The sequence below is a fragment of the Papaver somniferum genome, chromosome 7, assembly GCF_003573695.1.
Source record: "Papaver somniferum cultivar HN1 chromosome 7, ASM357369v1, whole genome shotgun sequence".
NCBI classification, from domain to species: Eukaryota; Viridiplantae; Streptophyta; class Magnoliopsida; order Ranunculales; family Papaveraceae; genus Papaver; species Papaver somniferum.
The window spans coordinates 233116908-233137273 of record NC_039364.1 but is presented as its reverse complement, the minus strand read 5'-3'; positions in this window follow the sequence as shown (position 1 = coordinate 233137273).

Here is a 20366-nt window from a genome sequence, read left to right as displayed (position 1 = left end):
TACTTGATAAACCAATCTGTCTCATACTGAAAAGTCTATTGAATAGATAAACATGTCTCCCACAGATAAACCTATGAGTTTTGATCCTTCTTTTGATAAATCAAGGTGAACATGAACCAATGGATATACCAGACTTATATTCCCGAAGAACATCCTAGAAATATCAATCACCTCATAATAATTTTAATCATATGGTAGCGAAACAAGATATTGTGGAATCACAAATGATGAGACGAAGATGTTTGTGATTACTTTTTATCTTGCCTATCGGAGATTAAATCTCGAGAAAATCTTAGAGAAGAACACGCAACTACATAGAAAATAGTTGGGTCTCGCTTCACAATCCAATTAAAGTATTCAAGTCGTTAACCTACATGGTTTCATGAAAAACCTAAGGTTAAGGGAGAATCGACTCTAGTTGCAACTAGTATCATTCAAGAGGTGTGGGGATTAGGTTTCCTAGTTGCTAGAGTTCTCCTTTATATAGTCTTCAAATCAGGGTTTGCAATCAATGCTACATTGGTAACAAAGCATTCAATATTCACCGTTAGATGAAAACATCATTAGACTCAAGATAATATCTTTCAACTGTTAGATAGAACTTAGCTTGTTACACACAAATGAAAAGTGACTTCATTTAGATATGAGTAACCGTACCTAAACGTGTACAGCTTTGTTGGCTCAGCAATAGTTAACCAAAGTTAGCCATATGAACACTTTCATATCAACCTCATTCATCTTAACCATAAATAGTTCAATTGCCTCAAATGAAACTAGTTCTAGAATCGATCAATTGTTTATATTCTAATAGAACTATACAAGACACAATTGAAGAAAAATCGATTTTGATTCACTCGAATAAAGTCATGAACATTATAGCCACGGTTTGCAAAAGATTGCATTCTTTATTATATAAATGTATTAGTTCATGAAAAAATCAATTTAGAACCTAACTTACTTAGGTATGCATATGGGTACGCATACTTAAGTACCCGGACTAATTTTGGGTTCTCTAGTATGCGAACAGGTATGCATACCTTCCAAACTCAGCAGAAATTCTCGGACCTGAACCTCACGCCAGTACGCGTACCGGTATACGTACAAGGTTCCCGGACTTTCACTAAACCAACCAGTACGCACACGGTTATGCATATTATGGTTCCCGGACTTGGATTAAACATATGCAAGTACGCATACTATGCTTATATCCAATTTTTTTAAACTCTATTTCAATCATTGAAACATTTCGGAAAATGACAATAGATGTCTCACACAAACTATTAGCTTCAAAGAAATTTTTAAGTGATTGAATGATCAATACGAAACATTCCGAGTTTACATCAAGTGACTGTCTCACAGAAACCGTGTAAGGTGTTACAAGGAGATTTTCACATGATCATCTTTTGACTTTTGTCAAGAATACAAGATGAACTTGGTTAAAGCGAAATCTTACCAACACATATTCAGAGAAATATGTAAGCGAGTTAAACTCAGCTCGAAATATCAAATGTGCATAATTTAAGTCTATATAGCTAAACGAATTTTGTCTCAAATAGGAGATAGATTAGATAGACTTTTGAGTGATAGATGAGTTCAAGTCTCCACATACCTTTCGTTGATGAAGTTCCACAAGCTCCCCCTAGTAGTTCTTTGTCTTCAATCGAACTTCGTATGAAGTCTAATGCTCAACTACACTTTCTATCCTAATCCGAGACTTAGCTATAAGTAGACTAGAAATCAAGACTTATAGTTTTGGAAACTAAACTTGACAAAAAATCTTGAGATAGGAACGCTTGCGAGTTCGACCGATCAGTGCTCTAACAATCTCCCCCTTTGTAAATTTTAGTGACAAAACTATCAGTACTTATGGATTAAAAAATAAATAAAATTTGTAGCTCTCAATCCAAATGTTTGATTTCCTTGGTTCTTCAACATTACTCGAAATCTTCGTCACTTCCAAGTACTCCAGTGATTCTGAACGTGTTGAACTCAGCATCATCACTGTTGAATATCTGTAGCTATAACAATGATAAAAAAAATTGCTCTCAATCATTATTATACAGTGTCATGGTATTATTACACAGCATAAAAGTCCAATTGTATCACAACTTTGACAATAATACTATGGTGATATGTATTACTCCCCCTTAGTCAATACTTCATCTCACATGAAAAACACTCCCCCTTACATAATGATTCGTAAAGCATATGTATTTGTAGTGTGAACTACACATTAATCTCCCCCTTTTTGTCAATATAAATTGGTAAAGGTATGAAAACTAGTGGGATCCTAATAAATTTCCATAGAGATACTTCATAACTAAAAGAGAACATATCAACTTTGTTTCGATGATTTCACATAGACGAAACTAGTGTATTCATCAAGGAGTTTATAAAGATACAAGAAAACTCCTACAATATTCCACAGCCGCACTCCCTACAAAGATTTTGCAATTAAGCATAAGTTTAATTAAGAACTCTCCCCCATAAAATGTTATTCCAGAAAGAACAACAAGAGTGACCTTACTTTCACAAGAAAAGAAGGATTTCTTTGGACATTAAAAAATCACATGAAACATGAATTTGTATCCAAAATACTCAATTAAATTAACCACAAGAGAACCCATGATTAAATTAATCGGAAATGCTCACATAAGAGAACTTATGGAGCCGCACAGTATTTACACAAGGATATGGATCAGGGAAAGACCAATATTGTGGAATATTTAAAGGATTCATTATATTTTTCATCGATATTTGCACAGAGACGTAATAGACTTAATCTTTATAGACAAAAGTTCATCCTATCTTCCATCAATATTTGCATAATGATATAATAGGCTTAATTTTGTTGTCAAAAGTTTATTTTATCTTTTATCAATAAAGACATATGATAGACTTAACTTTTGAGGAAATATGGTACAATCATAGTTCAGGGACGCAAACACACATATCCCATAACAAGTTGCAATATGTAAAACCATAAAGATTAATACTGCAAAATCATCTTCCATGTAAACTTTAGAATTTAAATAAATAAATCTAAAATCATTGCAAGATGAAAAACGTTGGAAATAGTTATGTGTACTCACAATAATTGCTATTCGAAACCCTAGTTATCCTTCTTAAAAAAAAGAATAAATTCTCATAAGAAGTTTCCTAGACAAAATAACTCCTAGCTAGAATGAAACCGAGAGTCATTAGACATGACCAGCAACCAGAGATCGAACTTAAACAAGTTCATCAGTTTCTTTCTTCAGTTCGTTTTTAAGAAATTCAAGATTCTTTGTTGCAATTCCAAGTTGTTCACGTACGACCTCAAAATGTCGAATAAGATTTCCTGCCAGTTGAGATGACATCTGAACTGGGAGTTTGTTTTCATGATCAATAACATGATAAAAAGTTATGAAAACAGGGTTCTTGTGAAACTCAATAACCTTGCCATGTTCAACTTTGTTTTGCTTTTTGCATCCATCCATTGTGTGCGCCAAAGAGTCAGAGAACTTTCGACATTATGGAACGTATATGAGTGCATCATTGGGAAACCCTAGGCATACTCGTGCACGTACTCTCATGGTTGAGAACCAGGTTTAAAACCAGGAGAGTGATGGAGCCTAATTTAGAAGTAATTTTGATAAAACAATCAAACACAAATTCTAAACATATTGACATACGATCTTAGCTCAAAGGAATATAAGATAATTGTTGAAGAACAACAACTCACCCGTCAATGAGAAAAAAACAAAAGTTTTTCAAGGTAAGCAATAAAGAGAATATTCTCAAGAGTTATTGATAAAAAATATTACACTAAGTAATAATATACTGGAGCAGGTCTCAACAGTAATATGATCATTATAAAAATAATAATAATAATAATAATAATAATAATAACGGATCCTAGCTCAGCTGGTCAACCCCGTTCTCCAAAGGTGATGCGTTCCAGGAGGTCCCAGGTTCGAGTCTTCGATGGCATAACATTGCAGGAATTAACATGGAAGGTGTTGTTAGCTTTCCCCCCTTGTGCCACAATCTCGCCCCCCAGTCTGCCGTTTCGGCTCCCCTTGGCAAGGTTACCCATGAGGCCCGCTGGTAGGATAGCACAACAACCTGTTCAATTAATGTAGTAGTATTTCGTTGGAGCTTAGCTTGTTAGGCTTCCAACTAGTTTCATGTAATAATATCCATCCAATAATATAATAAAAAAAAGAGTTTTTTACAAAAATAGGCCCGTTTTTTTGGTGCTTTTCATTTCTAGGCCATTTTTTTTATTTATTGCTAGACTAGGCAAGTTTTGACCAAAAGTGATGGATGGAAAGTTAGCTACAGTTATCTTCCAGCTGTCCATATCTTCTTAGCTAAAAAGACGTTTTAGTCCTTTAAATCTTCATCAACGACATAGATTGCATAATAAAGAGAACGGCTAAGATGTAGTGCTAAGCCATACTCTTCCTACACACAATTCATCAGTTGCAGTCACTTCGTAGACTACTTCAGTTGAACTCTATTCAACACTATTACTTCTATCAAACATCACTGCTACAAATCAAACTCTACAACTCAGCTACAATGTCAGAACTAAAAACTCCCAAGACATCAACATCATCTCATTCGCCACAATGATATCTTCCCTATTCTCAACTACACTTTCACAGTATTGATACCAATCTCATACCCTGTAATTCACATTTACCCCATAACTTCGCAGTTCAACTCCCTTAACCACTCCATGACCCTGTACTTATCACACTGACAACACCTGGAACTCCTTCTCAGCACAACCTGCACCACCACTTGCAATCTGAACTGCAGGTACAATCCACAAACCATCTAGAGATCACAATTACATCCACAACAGGTACAATCCACTCCAAAAACTTGACCTGAGTATACCCCTTTGAATATAAACTAGTATATCTAGTTTTAAACGATGGTAACACTAACCCCAGATCCCCCTTTGAGTACCGTGAGGACTCTTTGAATATATCCAGGCAGTTCCGCCCAAATGAAGTGCTCCAACAGCGCTTCCTATCGCAGCTACTTTTGCTGCTTTCCTTGCATTTTCCACCTGAAGAAGAGTCGGTGAAAAAAATATTAACAACCTAGTAACAAAATTAACAAAAAGGAAGGATCATATTAGGGCATTGACAAATCTACTTTAAGCCATTCAGTCACTACATGGATGAACAAAATATTTAGCCAGCCAATGTAAAATTCTAATTCTCACATAAACTTCAGAATGAAATTTTAATTCTCCACATATCTAGACCTCAAATATGAAGCACAGAAATGTCAAGATCAGATAAAAATCTAAGGAACACGGATATCTTTATTCCTTTTACACATACAAAACCTAAAATCAACGAAATGAAAAATACCGAAATTATGAGAATTTTTGATGAATCTATATTAAAGAAAAGAAACTGGTTTGCTTGGAAAAGAGAGAGGGGTAACATACCACAGGTCCATGGATAGGATCAATAGAGATTAAAGATTGAACATCAGAATTAGACCATTTGATTCCGTTCTCATTAGCATCTATAAACTTAAACTCATGTAATTCTGTACAACAATACACATCTCCACTTTTGCTCATTCTCTCAACTCAAACACACAAATACCTTAAACTCATGTAATTCTGTACCTTAGCTCAACACAGTCAATCCCAGAACCACTATGAGTTCTTCCCTGCACTTCACAAAACCACAACAACAATATCCTCACCACCACCTCCTTCCTCAATTATTCATATGTGCAACTTCAGAATCACCACAACCACAACAGTAAACCACAATTACAACTCCATTCTACATTGATCTCAATTCTGGTTCTATTCTCAATCAAATAAATTGAATACTTTAATCAGCTCAATTAAAAATACCAGAATTAGAAATAATTAGAGACTTACCCAGCAATTCACGTTCTCTGAATTATTAAATCACCAAATCATTTCCACCCAGAACCTAATTCCTGTTTTAAGGAAGAACATAAACCCTAACTGACTACTTCAAGACCTGAACTGTCGTTCAGGCTTTCTGTCGAACACCTTTGTGTGTGTGAAACTGGGAACTCAGAGATGGCAATTTTGCTGTTGTATGAGCTCCCCTTTAACCTGCAATCGAATTGGAGATAAACCCATTTTCGTGTACCTTCTCAAATGCACATACATTCACTAATCAGTCACCATTCATCCAACACCAAAATACTCCCATCATCACCAACAGTTCTCAATCTTCATAAAAAATTCTATCGAACCCTTCTCTCGGTTTCCTGACTTCAATCAACTCCAGCACCACCACAAATCTTCTTTAATATTGAATTACTCTTCATTGTTTCCATCAATTCAGCATCAACAGCTTCTACATACTCTTCTCATATAACTGAAATCACCAGCAAACCCTAATTATTTGATTCATCTTCAGGACAACTTCAATCAAACATCAATTAGAACAAACCCATCTTCTAACTTCTTCTTATTCATCCTCAAATTAAACTCTGATTCCATTTCTCAGAAACCGTAACTCAATTCCCAATTATTCTCCCAGAACTGCTTCATATCATCAATTCATCAACAACCCCTCTTTTCTTCATCCATTAAGATCTCAATTCATTTCTCAATTTCATGCCAAACCCTAACTCTGATTTTATCAGATTAATCCCGAAATTGATTTTCTTCATAAACCTCAACCACACCATCTTCTTCAACAATCATACCACCTCAACATCTGATGTACTTAGATAGACATAACACACGACTCGCAGAGAGTCAGCAGAAAACAAACGGAGGATGATATCAGCAGAATCATTCAAAACCAGCACCAAGAACCCAATTTCAGTTCGAATTCAACCCTAGTCTTCGATTATCGAAACCATCACTGCCAAACACCATCAATACTTTCTTCACAAACTGAACCTTAATCTACTTTGCTTCTTAATTTCTATCAAACCCTTTTTCTTCACTAATGAGCAGAAGAAAGAAAACGGAAGGAGAAGAAAACAAAGAAGAAGAAGATAAGAAGAAGAAGAATGAATTAATCCTCGATAGCAACACGTGATGTCGTCTGGTTCTCAGATAATTAGGCTCGAGTGGTTTATCGTGGTCGTTCAATTAATCCTCGAGATGTCGTCTTAGTTAGATTAGGCTCTCAGATAGCAACACGTGGACATCTTATCTAGTGTGACTGACACACACGTGTGAAGGACATTTCAGTAATCTTACCACATCCATGAGATATCCCTATATGATATTTTGGCGAGATATTGACAAGTCAACGCGATAAATTGACCGAGATGGTTAAAGTGGATGGAATCCGTTTAACTTGCCTAGTTTTGCAAGAAATAAAAAAAGTGGCCTAGAAATGAAAGTGAGGGTCCAGACCAGGCCTACTTCTGCATATAATCCTAAAAAAAATTTAAAATAAAATAATAATAATAATAATAATACAACAAAGACCACATTCTCATGACATAAGATCTTCTTGAGAATTATGAGCATCCTCACACAGTTTCAAGGAGGATGCTCTTTTGAGCAGTCAAGTTGTATTTTGATGAGCACATTGCTCATCAACGATATTGACATTTCCCCTTTTACTTTCTTTAAGATCTTCAGAAGAAACGAAAGGGTTAGTAAAAAGAGAATTATTAAGAGAAGGGCAAGAGATACCTGAAATTTCTGCCTTCCTCGCATTCTTAATGTTGTGTCTGAGTCTATTTATACTTGTCTTGAGCTCGGAGACGTGATTATTGATGTGAATGTAATCGGGAGTAGACAGTTTAGATTCAAGACTTTTTCCCGTGAGAGGCAATGAGTTTGAACTCTTCTTCTTCCTTCGATGACTTTTTATTTTCACAAAGTGAACTGAAGAGTCAGTTGTCCATATGATATTCTTCCCTTTACAATTATAAATAGGTATTGTGTCATATTTACAATAAAGAAGTGGCTCATCACAGCACTTTTCTTGATTGCAGATAAGACATTTTACTCCAGCAAAATGAGAAGTAGGTTTGATTACTTCTTTAGACATACATACGAGAATTTTATGAAGTTTTTCATTTCGCATTCGAAAATGACATCTCCTTTCAAGGTGCCCTTTGTTCCCACTGAAAATACGAGGGTACCCAAATATACCTCAAACTAAAACTTTTCCACCTATAAGTCCTTTCTTCGAAAGTGATTGTCTATCGACTGACTCGAGACACTACAACTAATCGGTTCACACTTCGTGTGATCGTCTATGGATACGAGATCGAGACAATACAACAACGAAGTATGTTTACTTCATAAAAGGTTCAGACTTAACCAAACACAATAGGATTTCTTATCAAGTAAATAGGAAATAACATTTGTGTAATTTACTTTAAATTATAATAACAACAATTATAATTGCAGAAAATAAAAGTAAATGACACATCAAGATTTTGTTAACGAGGAAACCGCAAATGCAGAAAAACCTCGGGACCTTGTCTAGAATTGAATACTCTCAGGATTAATCCGCTATGCAAAATAAAACCAACTTCGTATAGTTGAAACCAAGAAACTAAACCTATAGTTCACCTAGTTCTGTCTGTATTCCCACACCTCCGACCTGTAATAAGTCACGTACTTGGAACAATTCTTTTGGTTCGTATTAAAAACAGTAAAGGAACAACAAATCTGTTTGGTATCAACTCTTTTCAACCAAGTGATATGAGTTCGAAAAAGGCTCTTCAATTTATCTCAATAAACTCCTTCGTCAGGTTCTTAGATCTATCTTATTATCAACTACCGAAGTAATTGTTAAGATTTTGCAATCAATACTTTTAATCACAAAGAATTGTATTGATGTCGATCTACCCAACTAATCAATCTAATCCATCACAAGGATAAACCGATTATAGTTGGATCCTCTTTTACCAAAACAAGTATTGTGCACACCAAAGATTATGAATCCCAAATTAGAAATCTTCAAATTCTTCTTTGTCTTCAAATTTTCTTAGATCTTCAATAAACACTTGCACACAATTATCTTGAATCTCTTGTGATCAATCATGCACATAACGGAGTCTGTTAACAATGGATTATCACAATACGTCTTTAGATCTACAAACAGTCTAAAGATACCCGTAAAAACTTCGATCTAGTTTGAGTGAATCTTATATCAGAAGAGAAGATTCTCAAGCATAAACAAACTAGGTGCAATCAAATTTCAACCACCATTAGTCAATCAAATCAATCGAAAACAAAAGATAAACCGCAATTATCTAGTTTCCCACCAACAGTATTAATAGACCTTCTCAATCCCAAAGAAGACTTTAAACTGAGCGGCCGTAAGAGATTTCTCCTAATTAGGTTACTCTCCTCTCCGAATAGGCGGTTTCACCATTAGTAGCACAACTAAGATAGTTCTTGTTGTACGAGATTAGTTTGATCGAAATGCAAACTTTCATATTTATAGACCAAGGAATGTTGGACACCAAGGAATTTCCAAAACCGAAAATATTCTCAAGATATGCAGTATATTCCAGATTTGGTTTCCATAATTTCTGGAAATGCCTTGTCCAAAATAATGACCGAAAATCTCTTGGAAAATCTCCAACTAGTAAATCTATATTACTAATTATCATTTTCCTAAAATAAAATTATAAACCTTAAATAAAAGATTCTCAATTTATTTTATTCGATCTGGGATTTTCTTCCTTTAGATATTAAGGAATAACTTTGAACAATTAAAGATAAGCCTTACTGCACAAGTTCAAAGTATGTCGACATCTTTACTTTGTAAGTCCTCTTTTATACTTACAATCTTGAAACCGATTTTCCACACTTCCAAACAAGTTTAGAATTCGTTCATCTGACTTTCAAGAACTATGTGATTTATCAAGAACACTCAATCAAAAATCATGGGTTTCACGGTTCTACCAAAACAAGTTTCGGTTCTACCTCATACTAGCTTTCCAAAATTCGGTTGACTAAGTACTAGGATCGGTTCCCCACATATATATGGTATCTAACTTGTACTTGTTGCACATGTCCATAGGATCGGTTCCCCTTTGCTAAAAACGTGATGCACATTTCCAGAGGACCTGTTTCCTTTTCTACTAAAAAATTGTTGCACCTCATACAAGGATCGATTTCCCTTTGTGATATGTTGCACCTCTTACTAGGACCGGTTCCCATTTACCCAGAGTCGGTCATACCAATAACACAAAATCAATCATACCATCTGAGGTGATTACTTAAGATCGGTTTCACTAATAAAAGTCATACCAATACAAAAGTCAGTCCTTTGTGAATAGTTTTACCAAGAACATAAACAAGTCATGAGCGGTTATACTAGTCACACATATTGGTAGTTCAAAATATATGTAATGAATAACGATACAAATAATGCCTGGCGATTTCTCTTTCGATTCACAAACAAGTTCGTAAATTTACTTCCTTAAAACAAATATAAAATATTATTCCCTAGGATGAAATCTTCACCTTATACCTATACATAATCACAATAGCATTCAAACGATTATATCGATGTCTTATATACAAAGTTTAATGGTTAAGCAATAAACCTCGTATTATATTCCTTAATACTATGTCTAACTAGAGTATAATCATTCATGCTTCGCAGTTTTGTTTTCAATATGCACGAATTGAAAGATACAATTAGGGAATGAAGCATTTCGAGTCAAATATCACTAACCTCAACTGGAAGGATGATGTTGTCATTGTAGCTCCTTACTTGTTCACTTCTACAAGTCTTCTCAATACTTGTAATGTCTCATGTCCTAATACTTTCAAGCTAACCTATACGAAGTTGACTCTAGTACATAATCAAGTGACTCTTTAAATGAGTCTTGGTTCACTAAAATATGACAAGCAAACTTGACATACCAACGCTTGGTGTGTTCACCGAGCTATGCTCTAACACCCGCAATAATAATAGTTGTAGAAAATGTTTTTGACTGTTCTCATATGAGCTATTTTGGAAGGTGGATGTTGTTTGTTCATAGGAGCATCAGCTGATGAAGGAGGTTTTTCACTTAGAAACTTGTCATTAGAACGGACAAAATTTATCTTACTAGTACTTGGAGCATCTATTCCTTTATATCCCAGACCACGTGCATCACGATGTTCTTTATATGCTCCCATCATAGTGGATAATTTATAGATATAGAACGGAATCTTTTCAGATTCGCTTCCAGTGATTTGACTTTATCAAGAGAAGCAGCAAGATCAGCCTCTAATTGTTTTTCTCTGGCGAGGAGGCTGACTTATCTGTCGTCAATTTTTTTTTTTTAAAGTCATATCTTGCTTCAGTTTCTGCAAGTCTTTCTTTCAACACAAAGAGATTTTAACGAAGATTATCACATTCATAATTCTTTGAGCGCACATCTTCTTAAAGATCTTTAAGTATAGATTATAAGAGTTTGTAACCACAATCATATCACCTAAAGCTCAATTTCATGTTTTCTTGACAGAGAGGAGTCAGATATTCAGCCAAGCAAGCAGTTGTCTTCTTTCTCTTTATGAGATGATCAAAAAGATTGATATATTGTGAGACTTCTTCGTCAAGATCTTGTCCCCCTTCTGAATCACTTTCATCTGAAAGATCATCCAACTGTTCATCTAGGTATTTTTCCGAGTCGAACACAATTTCAGTTAATGGGGAAGGTATGAGCGATTTCTCGGGATACTCAAGACTTTGAACCAAATCAGATATATTTCGAACTTGTGTTGCGTTTTCAGATATAACACTACTGTTCATAGAGTCATATCGCTATAAACACATACTTATAAGGTCTTAAACGTGTTTGCCTGCTCTGATACCAATTGAAAAATCGGGGGTCTAACAACCACACCCAATTTAGCAATCTGTATGGACTAACTCCAATGTACTTTCAAGAGAATCAACTAGACAGTCAGACTCAATCTTAATTAAGAAAATTATATCAAAGAGTTATATCTCTATTTATCAATTTAATCAGCAATCAAACAAATAGGAATTTGCGAGCCCGATTGAATATAAGAAATAACTTGGACGGTATCAAAAACCAATATCCAAGTGTCAATCTTTAATCAACAACCAAAGGTTGGATTCACAATTGATTGAACTTACGCACAACCTGTGATATTTCAATTATATAAACAAATATAATGCGGGAAAAAAAATAACACAGTCACCAGAAGTTTTTTTAACGAGGAAATCGTAAATGCAGAAAAACCCCGAGACCTAGTCCAGATTTGAACACCACACCGTATTAAGACGCTACATGCACTAGCCTACTCCAATTTAACTTAGGACTGGAATGAGACATAACCAATCTCACACTGATCAAGGTACAGTCGCGTTTCTTACGCCTCTAGAACCACGCCGGATTCCGTGCACTTGATTTCCTTAGATGATCTCACCCACAACTAACTGTTGCTACGACCCAAAGTCGAAAAATTGATAAACCAATCTGTCTCACAGAGAAAAGTCAATTGAATTGATAAATTTGTCTCCCACAAATAAACCTATGAGTTTTGTTCTGTCTTTTGATAAATCAAGGTGAACAGGAACCAATTGATATATCAGACTTATATTCCCGAAGAACAACCTAGAAATATCAATCATCTCACAATAATTTTAATCGTATGGTAGCGAAACAAGATATTGTGGAATCACATACGATGAGACGAAGATTTTTGTGAATACTTTTTATCTTGCCTATCGGAGATTAAATCTCGAGCAAATATTAGAGAAGATAGTACTGTTGTAATATTTCGATTGTAAATAAGGGTTCGTTGCTCGGACTTGTAAAGATTTAAAAACATAAAAATATATACAAACGTTTGTCACAGGATCAAGAGACACTAGTACTCAGGATTCCACCATTAATCATTCACACAATTCATATATTTATTCGAAACAATTATAGCTCAAATCATAAGGACTCTCATTCTTGCCAAGGTAGATTTTTAGAATATTTATTGTATATCACTAGCATGACGCATCAAAAGCACTACGACCAAGCATACATCATCATACGATATCACAACCAATTAAGAAAAATCATAAATCGATTAATAAAAAGTTCAAGTAGTCAAAAAAAGAATTAATATAATTATCATATGCGTAAACAACGGCTTCCTCCATCATCCCAGTGTTGGGGTTTATCTAATCATAATAATCATATTCTCAAAATATATTTGATGCTCAAAGTATGATTAAAAGAGTTAAAAATTATAAAAAATTGTTTCTAAGACTCACAGAAGGCGTCCAGAGAAGAACGACAAAAGGTAACTGCAGCTAACTGCGACACTTCGCTGATGCTGTTGACGCTGCTGAAAATAAGTCTGCTATGGTGAGTCTGTTCTTCGTGTTCTTGAAGCTTTTTAATGGCAGCAGAAGCAGCAGGTGAACATTGTTGTTTTTCCTTCTTCTTCGCTCCTCCTGGCTCTGGATCGACCCCAAACTCTTGATCCCCTCTTCTCTCACTTCTCTATAACTCTTATATATTTCAAAGCTCAAAGAAATCCCGATAGAATCTCCTTTTTCTTTCTTCCAAAGACTCGGAAAATATTTCTCATCTGCTGTTCTTCACGCGACTTTCTGTCGAATCTGTGTTGTTCAAAACTGCTCCAAACTATTCGTAGATAGTCACGGATCCAATCAGAATATATTCTTTCCTGTTTTATCTCCACAATCTAGCCCAAGTCAATCCCCTGAAAATCTTCCAGCGAAGCTCCGAGCATGTTGCGTCTCTGTTTCGTGAACTTGAGATAAAATCTCTCTTTCTTAACTCAACCAAGCCCACAACTTCTCCTGCACGATCAGACCAAGCCCAACCCAACTTGGTCCGATGAAAATTCAAGAGGAAATCACGTCCAAAACCATTGAGAGAAATTTGCAGTCTTAATATAGTTTTCCCGCCATTTCCGTCTTTGAAAATAAAGAAGGTGACCTCCCCCTATCCAACAGTGAAGTCCCCTTAGCAATTTGGGTGGAAACATCATTTTTAGGGTGTAAATAGCCATGGGGTACCCTTATCCAACCGAGGGGTGCCTTTAGCAATTCTTCTGGGATATTTTCCGCACTTTTTCGGGGTTCCTCCGGGACATTTCTAGGGTACTTCCGGCACACTTCTGGGACGCTTCCGGGATACTTCCGGGTGCCTTTAGTAATTTTGTCCCACGCGCGTAAATACCGCTTTTTGAGCCAATTTCTCCGCACATGTTTATTTCTCCAAAAATACCTACAAATACATAAAACACCATAATAAGTACAAAAATGGGTACTAACATTATACAAAATCGAGATGAAAATAGACACATAAATACGTCTATCAAGTACTCAATCACGATAGAAAACAACAAGATCATAACTCGCAACTACAGAGAAAATAGTTGGGTGTGGCTTCAAAATCCAATTGAAGTCTTCAAGTCGTTAACCTACCGGGTTTCGTAAAAAACCTAAGATTAAAGGAGAATCGACTCTAGTCGCGAGGTGTGGGGATTAGGTTTCCCAGTTTCTAGAGTTCTCCTTTATGTAATCTTCAAATCAGGGTTTGCAATCAATGCTCCCTTGTAACAAAGCATTCAATATTCACCGTTAGATGAAAACCTGGTTAGACTCAAGCTAATATATTTCAACCGTTAGATCGAATTTAGCTTCTTACACACAAATGAAAAGTGACTTTATTTAGGTATGAGTAATTGTACCTAAACATGTACACCTTTGTTGGCTCAATAGTTAACCGAAGTTAGCCGTATGAACACTTTCATATGAACTTCATTCATCTTAACCATAACTAGTTCAAATGACTCAAATGAAACTAGTTCTAGAGTTGTTCAATTGTTTATATTATCATATAAGTATACAAGACACAATTGAAGCAAAATTGATTTTGATTCACTCGAATTAATTCATGAACATTAGAGCCACGGTTTGCAAATGATTGTATTTCCTTATTATATATATATATAAATGTATTAGTTCATGAACAAATCGATTTTAGAACTTAACTTACTCAGGTATGCATACAGGTACGCATACCTAAGTATGCGGACTAAGTTTGGGTTTGCCAGTATGTGAACGGGTACACATACCTTCCAAACTCAGGAGAAATTTCCGGACCTGAACCTCATGACAGTACGCTTACCGGTATACGTACAAGGTTCTAGTACTTTCACTAAACCAACCAGTACGCATATGGGTATGCATACTATGGTTCCCGGACTTGGATTACACATATGCAAATACGCATACTATTTTATATCCAATTTTTCTAAACTCCATTTCAATCATTGAAACATTCTCGGAAGACGACAATTGATGTCTCACACAAACTCAGCTTTCGAGAAATATGTAAGCGAGTTAAACTCAGCTCGAAATATCAAATGTGCATTATTGAAGTCTATATAGCTATACGATTTTTGTCTCAAATAGGAGATAGAGTAGATAGACTTTTGGGTGGTAGATGAGTTCAAGTCTCCACATACCTTTCATTGATGAAGTTCCACAAGCTCCCCTTAGTAGTTCTTCATCTTCAATTGATGAACGCCGTGAAGTCTAATGCTTAACGACATTTCCTATCCTAATTCGAGACTTAGCTATAAGTAGACTAGAAATCAAGACTTATAGTTTTAGAAACTAAACTTGACAAACAAGCTTGAGATAGCAACGCTTGCGAGTTCGACCGAGCAGTGCTCTAGCACTAACTGTAAACGCACTATGTGGTTTAGAGTCACTTTATTTAGGGAAATTTTTTTTATCTAGTACTTTTGTAAATATCTGCTATCTCTTGATTCTTTTAGAGATACGTCGCAACCACATACATATGCTACATTTCAAGTTCTTTTGAAATTACTAAGCTAACTAAGTAGCAGAACGCTATAACGTTCATTACAAGAGAACAATTCCAGGGCTTTGTGAGAAACCTCACGCCACAAGGCGAGTATTTATCCTTTAAGACTGCTTTCTTCTCACTATGCTTTTTGAGAAATTAATCATGTATGTCCAATAGGATTTATACTTGGTTGGTTAGCATTACCACACCAAATACCTGTATATTTGTCAAAGAAACAAGTTCTACCTGGATTGTATATGTCAAATATTCTCTTCGTTGACATTAAGCAACAAGGAGCTTAGTTCGATCTTATCTTTCTCTATTTTCTTAAGCAAGTGTATATGAAATTAATCATTAATATTCTCGCATGATCTTTCTATTGACTCGTGAGCATTCTCATAATCCAAACACCCTTCTTCTAAGTGTAGTTGCAACACATTAGTCTATGTTGTATATCCCTTATTGAGGATTCGTAACCTTGCGCAGGTAGTTTTGCAGCTGGTATGTGTGATCTCATCAATTTAACGACATCAGTGTACATTCTGAAAATCAATTATTCTTTGTCACTTCACATTTACATTTGTGGAGTACATGAATCAATATGATACATAGTGGGAACACACTAAGACAATTCCCATCGTTCCCTTAGAAAATACTTTTTTTTATCTCCCCCTAACGACGGGAAGACTGTCTCATTAAAGTGAGAGATCTCCTTCCAAAAGGTTTAAAATGCAGATAATTTTTGTGAACTCATTTCCAACATAACTACTTAACAGTTTTGAAGACCCATCATAGTACGATGTGGAGTCGTAATGGCACATATATAGTGCAACCAAAAATACGTAAGAAAACAAATGTCAGGCTTAAATCCAGTTACCAACTGGTACACATAACAGGTTGACTAATATTGGTCTCTAAAATGAATTAAGTAAAGATGCGTCTAATATTGCATATACCCATAGCAATAAAATGTAGGTTGGTACGCATAACCTATTCCTTAGACACCATCTGTAACCTTTGATGGTAGCCTCTGCGAGATCATTGGGTATAAGATGCTCTATATTGATACCTATTAAACATGCAATATTCATCAAATTCTTTTGATATAAATTCTCTAGCATTAACAAGGGTGGTGAGCCTTGGCACTTTGCATTTTGTAATATGTGTTAGGAATTGTACAAAAATTAAACGGATCGTTTGTTGTGAGAAATAACTGATTCAATGTGTCGAATCATCCACCAGATCCATAAATCACTTGAATGGTCCGCATTCTGCATGGATATATGTTCACTAACAACAATTTATTTCTTTGAAGAATGAATTATTCACCATTTTCATCTGAGTAAAACAAGATGGTCTCAATCATGTTTTACTTAATAAATACTTTGTAAGATGAGTGACATGCTTCATTACTCAAAAGCATAATGGGGAGAAGCAGTGCAAATCTAGTAACTTTAGAAATCACTGATTACGATAGATGCCGGAATTTCACATTTTATTAGTTCATTGTCTTTTACACTCAAATAAAGTGATGCCCGTGTTAGTACTTTCAAAACGGAACATCGTGTTACAACCAATGTGCCTTATGGTTATGTCAAATTAATGTCTTTATCAATCAATCCCAATCATTCCATATCCAACATTATCAACAGCTGATACCCAAGAGGCGTCATAGTTAATGTTGTTGCACTGAGAGTCGGGTAATTTCCAAGGGACATTTAATTTGTTGTGCCGCTAAGTTAGAACAACTAGTTTGTTGATACATATTTGTTCTAGACATGCCCCATTAGTTCATATGCCTTTGAATTGTAATCGAAAGTTGTAGAGAAGAGGTAGCTTTTTTTTCAAAAATTCTGTCGCACCTTTCGTTCCATATGAACCAACATTTAGTTGCGCATATCTTAGTCAACATGTCCCCTCCTACCTTTCATTGATTATATTGTTCATTGAAAGAAAAAAGCCCTGAATTACAATTAACTCCCCCAAACTGATTTAAAATAAGCGCATTCAAAAAATAGATACTCTAAGTTTTCAATATGATCCTGACAGAATACACATTTTTCATCTACACCAGGCATATAACATGAGAGAATCTGACTAATTGGTAAAGCATCATTCAGACATTTCCATACGAGCAATTTTATTAACTGTGGCAGTTCAGCTTTCCAAAATAACTCCTTAGTTCTGTCAATATCATGCATTCCACATAGTCTATCATAAAGTGATTTAACTGTGAAGATGTCATTCCTAGTTAATTTCCATCTAGGTTTATCTTGTTCTAAGTTTTCATCCCTATCTAAAAACAAGTTGATATTCAAAATAGACTGTACAATTATATGAGGAAAAGATTCATTGATTAGTTTCTGGTTCCACTTATTTGTATCAGGATTAATCGGATCCGGTTCAAGTGTTAACGATTTGTTCTTTTCACAAAAGAGTTGATCAAGAGTAATTTCAAGATCAGGTATCCATTGGTCAGTCCAAATATTAATGGACTGACCATCTCCCACATACCAGCACAGATATTCGTGAATCATATTGATTCCTGCAGCATACACTTCCAAATCCAATTAGCAGATTTTTTGATAGAAAACATAGATTGATTCTTAAAGTATTTTTGTTTAAACTGCTTCACCTACCAGGAATATGGTTGGGTTAGAAATCTCCAGGCAAGTCTATCCATCATTGTCTGGTTCATTTTTTCAGCATTTAAACCTTAATCCCCCATGATTATAGACTTACACATGAATTTCCAAGACTTTATATAATGGCCCTTAGTAGTCCCATAATTTATTTTCCAAATTGAACCGATTTATAACTAAAGAGAGAATGTAAAAATTAGAAAGCTTTAAAATTTAAAATTTAAAATTTTGTGGTGGTATTTGTACTCATGGTATAGTCTTATATCCCAACAAACAATCATGTCAGGCCCATAAATGGCTGTTTCCATATTTTTTGAAGGCTGTTTTTAAGCATACCAAAAACTTTCAAGGCATACAAAATATTTTTCCCATCCTAGGTGACCTTATAAGGGGTGTATATTGGGTAGTTCAATTACCTATATACTCTTGAACCTAAAATCAAAAAATAAACTATCCTAAACATCTCTTCTTCTTCCTCCAGCCAAACCACCTTCCTTTTCTCTCAGAATTTTTTTTATCATCACCGTAATTAATTATCGATTCGTGAAAATTCGATCATCAGTTAAATTGAACTATATAATGGATCGTACAAAAAAAAAATCAAACGTCAGGTGTTCTAAATCCTCTTCCAATCCATGAATTAAAGAAGAAGAACCAATTGAAGATGAAGGTGTAAAAACTATAATTGAACCAGAAATTGAATCGGAAATTCAACCATTTGAAGCTCCAAATACTAAAATGAGGATAAGAAGGTATTCCCTACAAAACCAATCTTTTATTTGTTGTTTTTCATGGATTGAATGGGTTAAATTGCTAAAAACTTAAGGTTTTTGACGGTTACAGTAGCGGGTTCGGTTGATAATTGAGTTGAGTTTTGAGCCAAACTTTTCTTGAAATTTCACCCTGAAAGTATCTACGAACAGTTCGGCTAAACCGTAAATGTCAATTTTTAGCCGAACCCCAAAATGTGTATTGAATACGTCCCAGAAGAGTTTCAGGTTCGTCTAATACCTTGCAAACCTTCCCGGCCGAACCTGAGAAGTGAAATTTACCCCAGGTGGTTGTCAGGTTCGGCTGACTCGATTAGATCACTTTCAAGCCGAACCTCTCTCTGTAAACACTTCGAAAATATTGATTTGCAGGATCTAGGGTCGGCTAGCTCGTGTTGTTGAGTTATCATCCGAACCTTCTCTTTGCACACTCACGTTTTTTGATCTTGTTTTGTCCATAACTTTTTCGTCCGATGTCGGAATGACCTCATTCTTTTTGCGCTGTGTTTGTATTTTCATTCTCTTGAAGTTGAAGATAAGATCTCATTGATTTTAATACGTTTAATATGGACCTTGGTAATCTCCATCATTAGACTTCACTTTCTTAACACTTTTAGTAATTTCCACTTTTTTTGTTTGGTTCATCCTATGAAAAGGCTACACAATAGAAAACATATGTAATAAAAAGACGAAACCCTAAATGTGTATGAATTTAAGTGTTCCATGGAAAATCAGTATCATGTTCGGCTGATGTGATTTTTTGAATATGAGCCGAACTTGGAAAACTATATAGTTCAGTTGATATGATATTTAGAGTGAAAACCGAACCTAACTCTCAGGAATAGGTTCGGCTTGTTACTAGACTTTAATATAAGCCGAACTAGAATCTTGCAAATAGTTGGAAGTTGGGAAATGAAGGTTCGGAGTATAACATTAACAAATTCAGCTAGCCGAACTGTTCATCAATTTAGTGGATTCGACTTATATTTTTAAGCCGAACATAATCCTGGTTCGCCGAACCATTATGAAAAATACAATTTTTTGATGGTTTCAAGCTACAAAAGTGAGATTAAACATAAAATAGAAGTGTACATGTGTGTTAGAAGCATTGGGTTCCTCATCTATGTATTCATCATCTGGATTTGGCTCATAA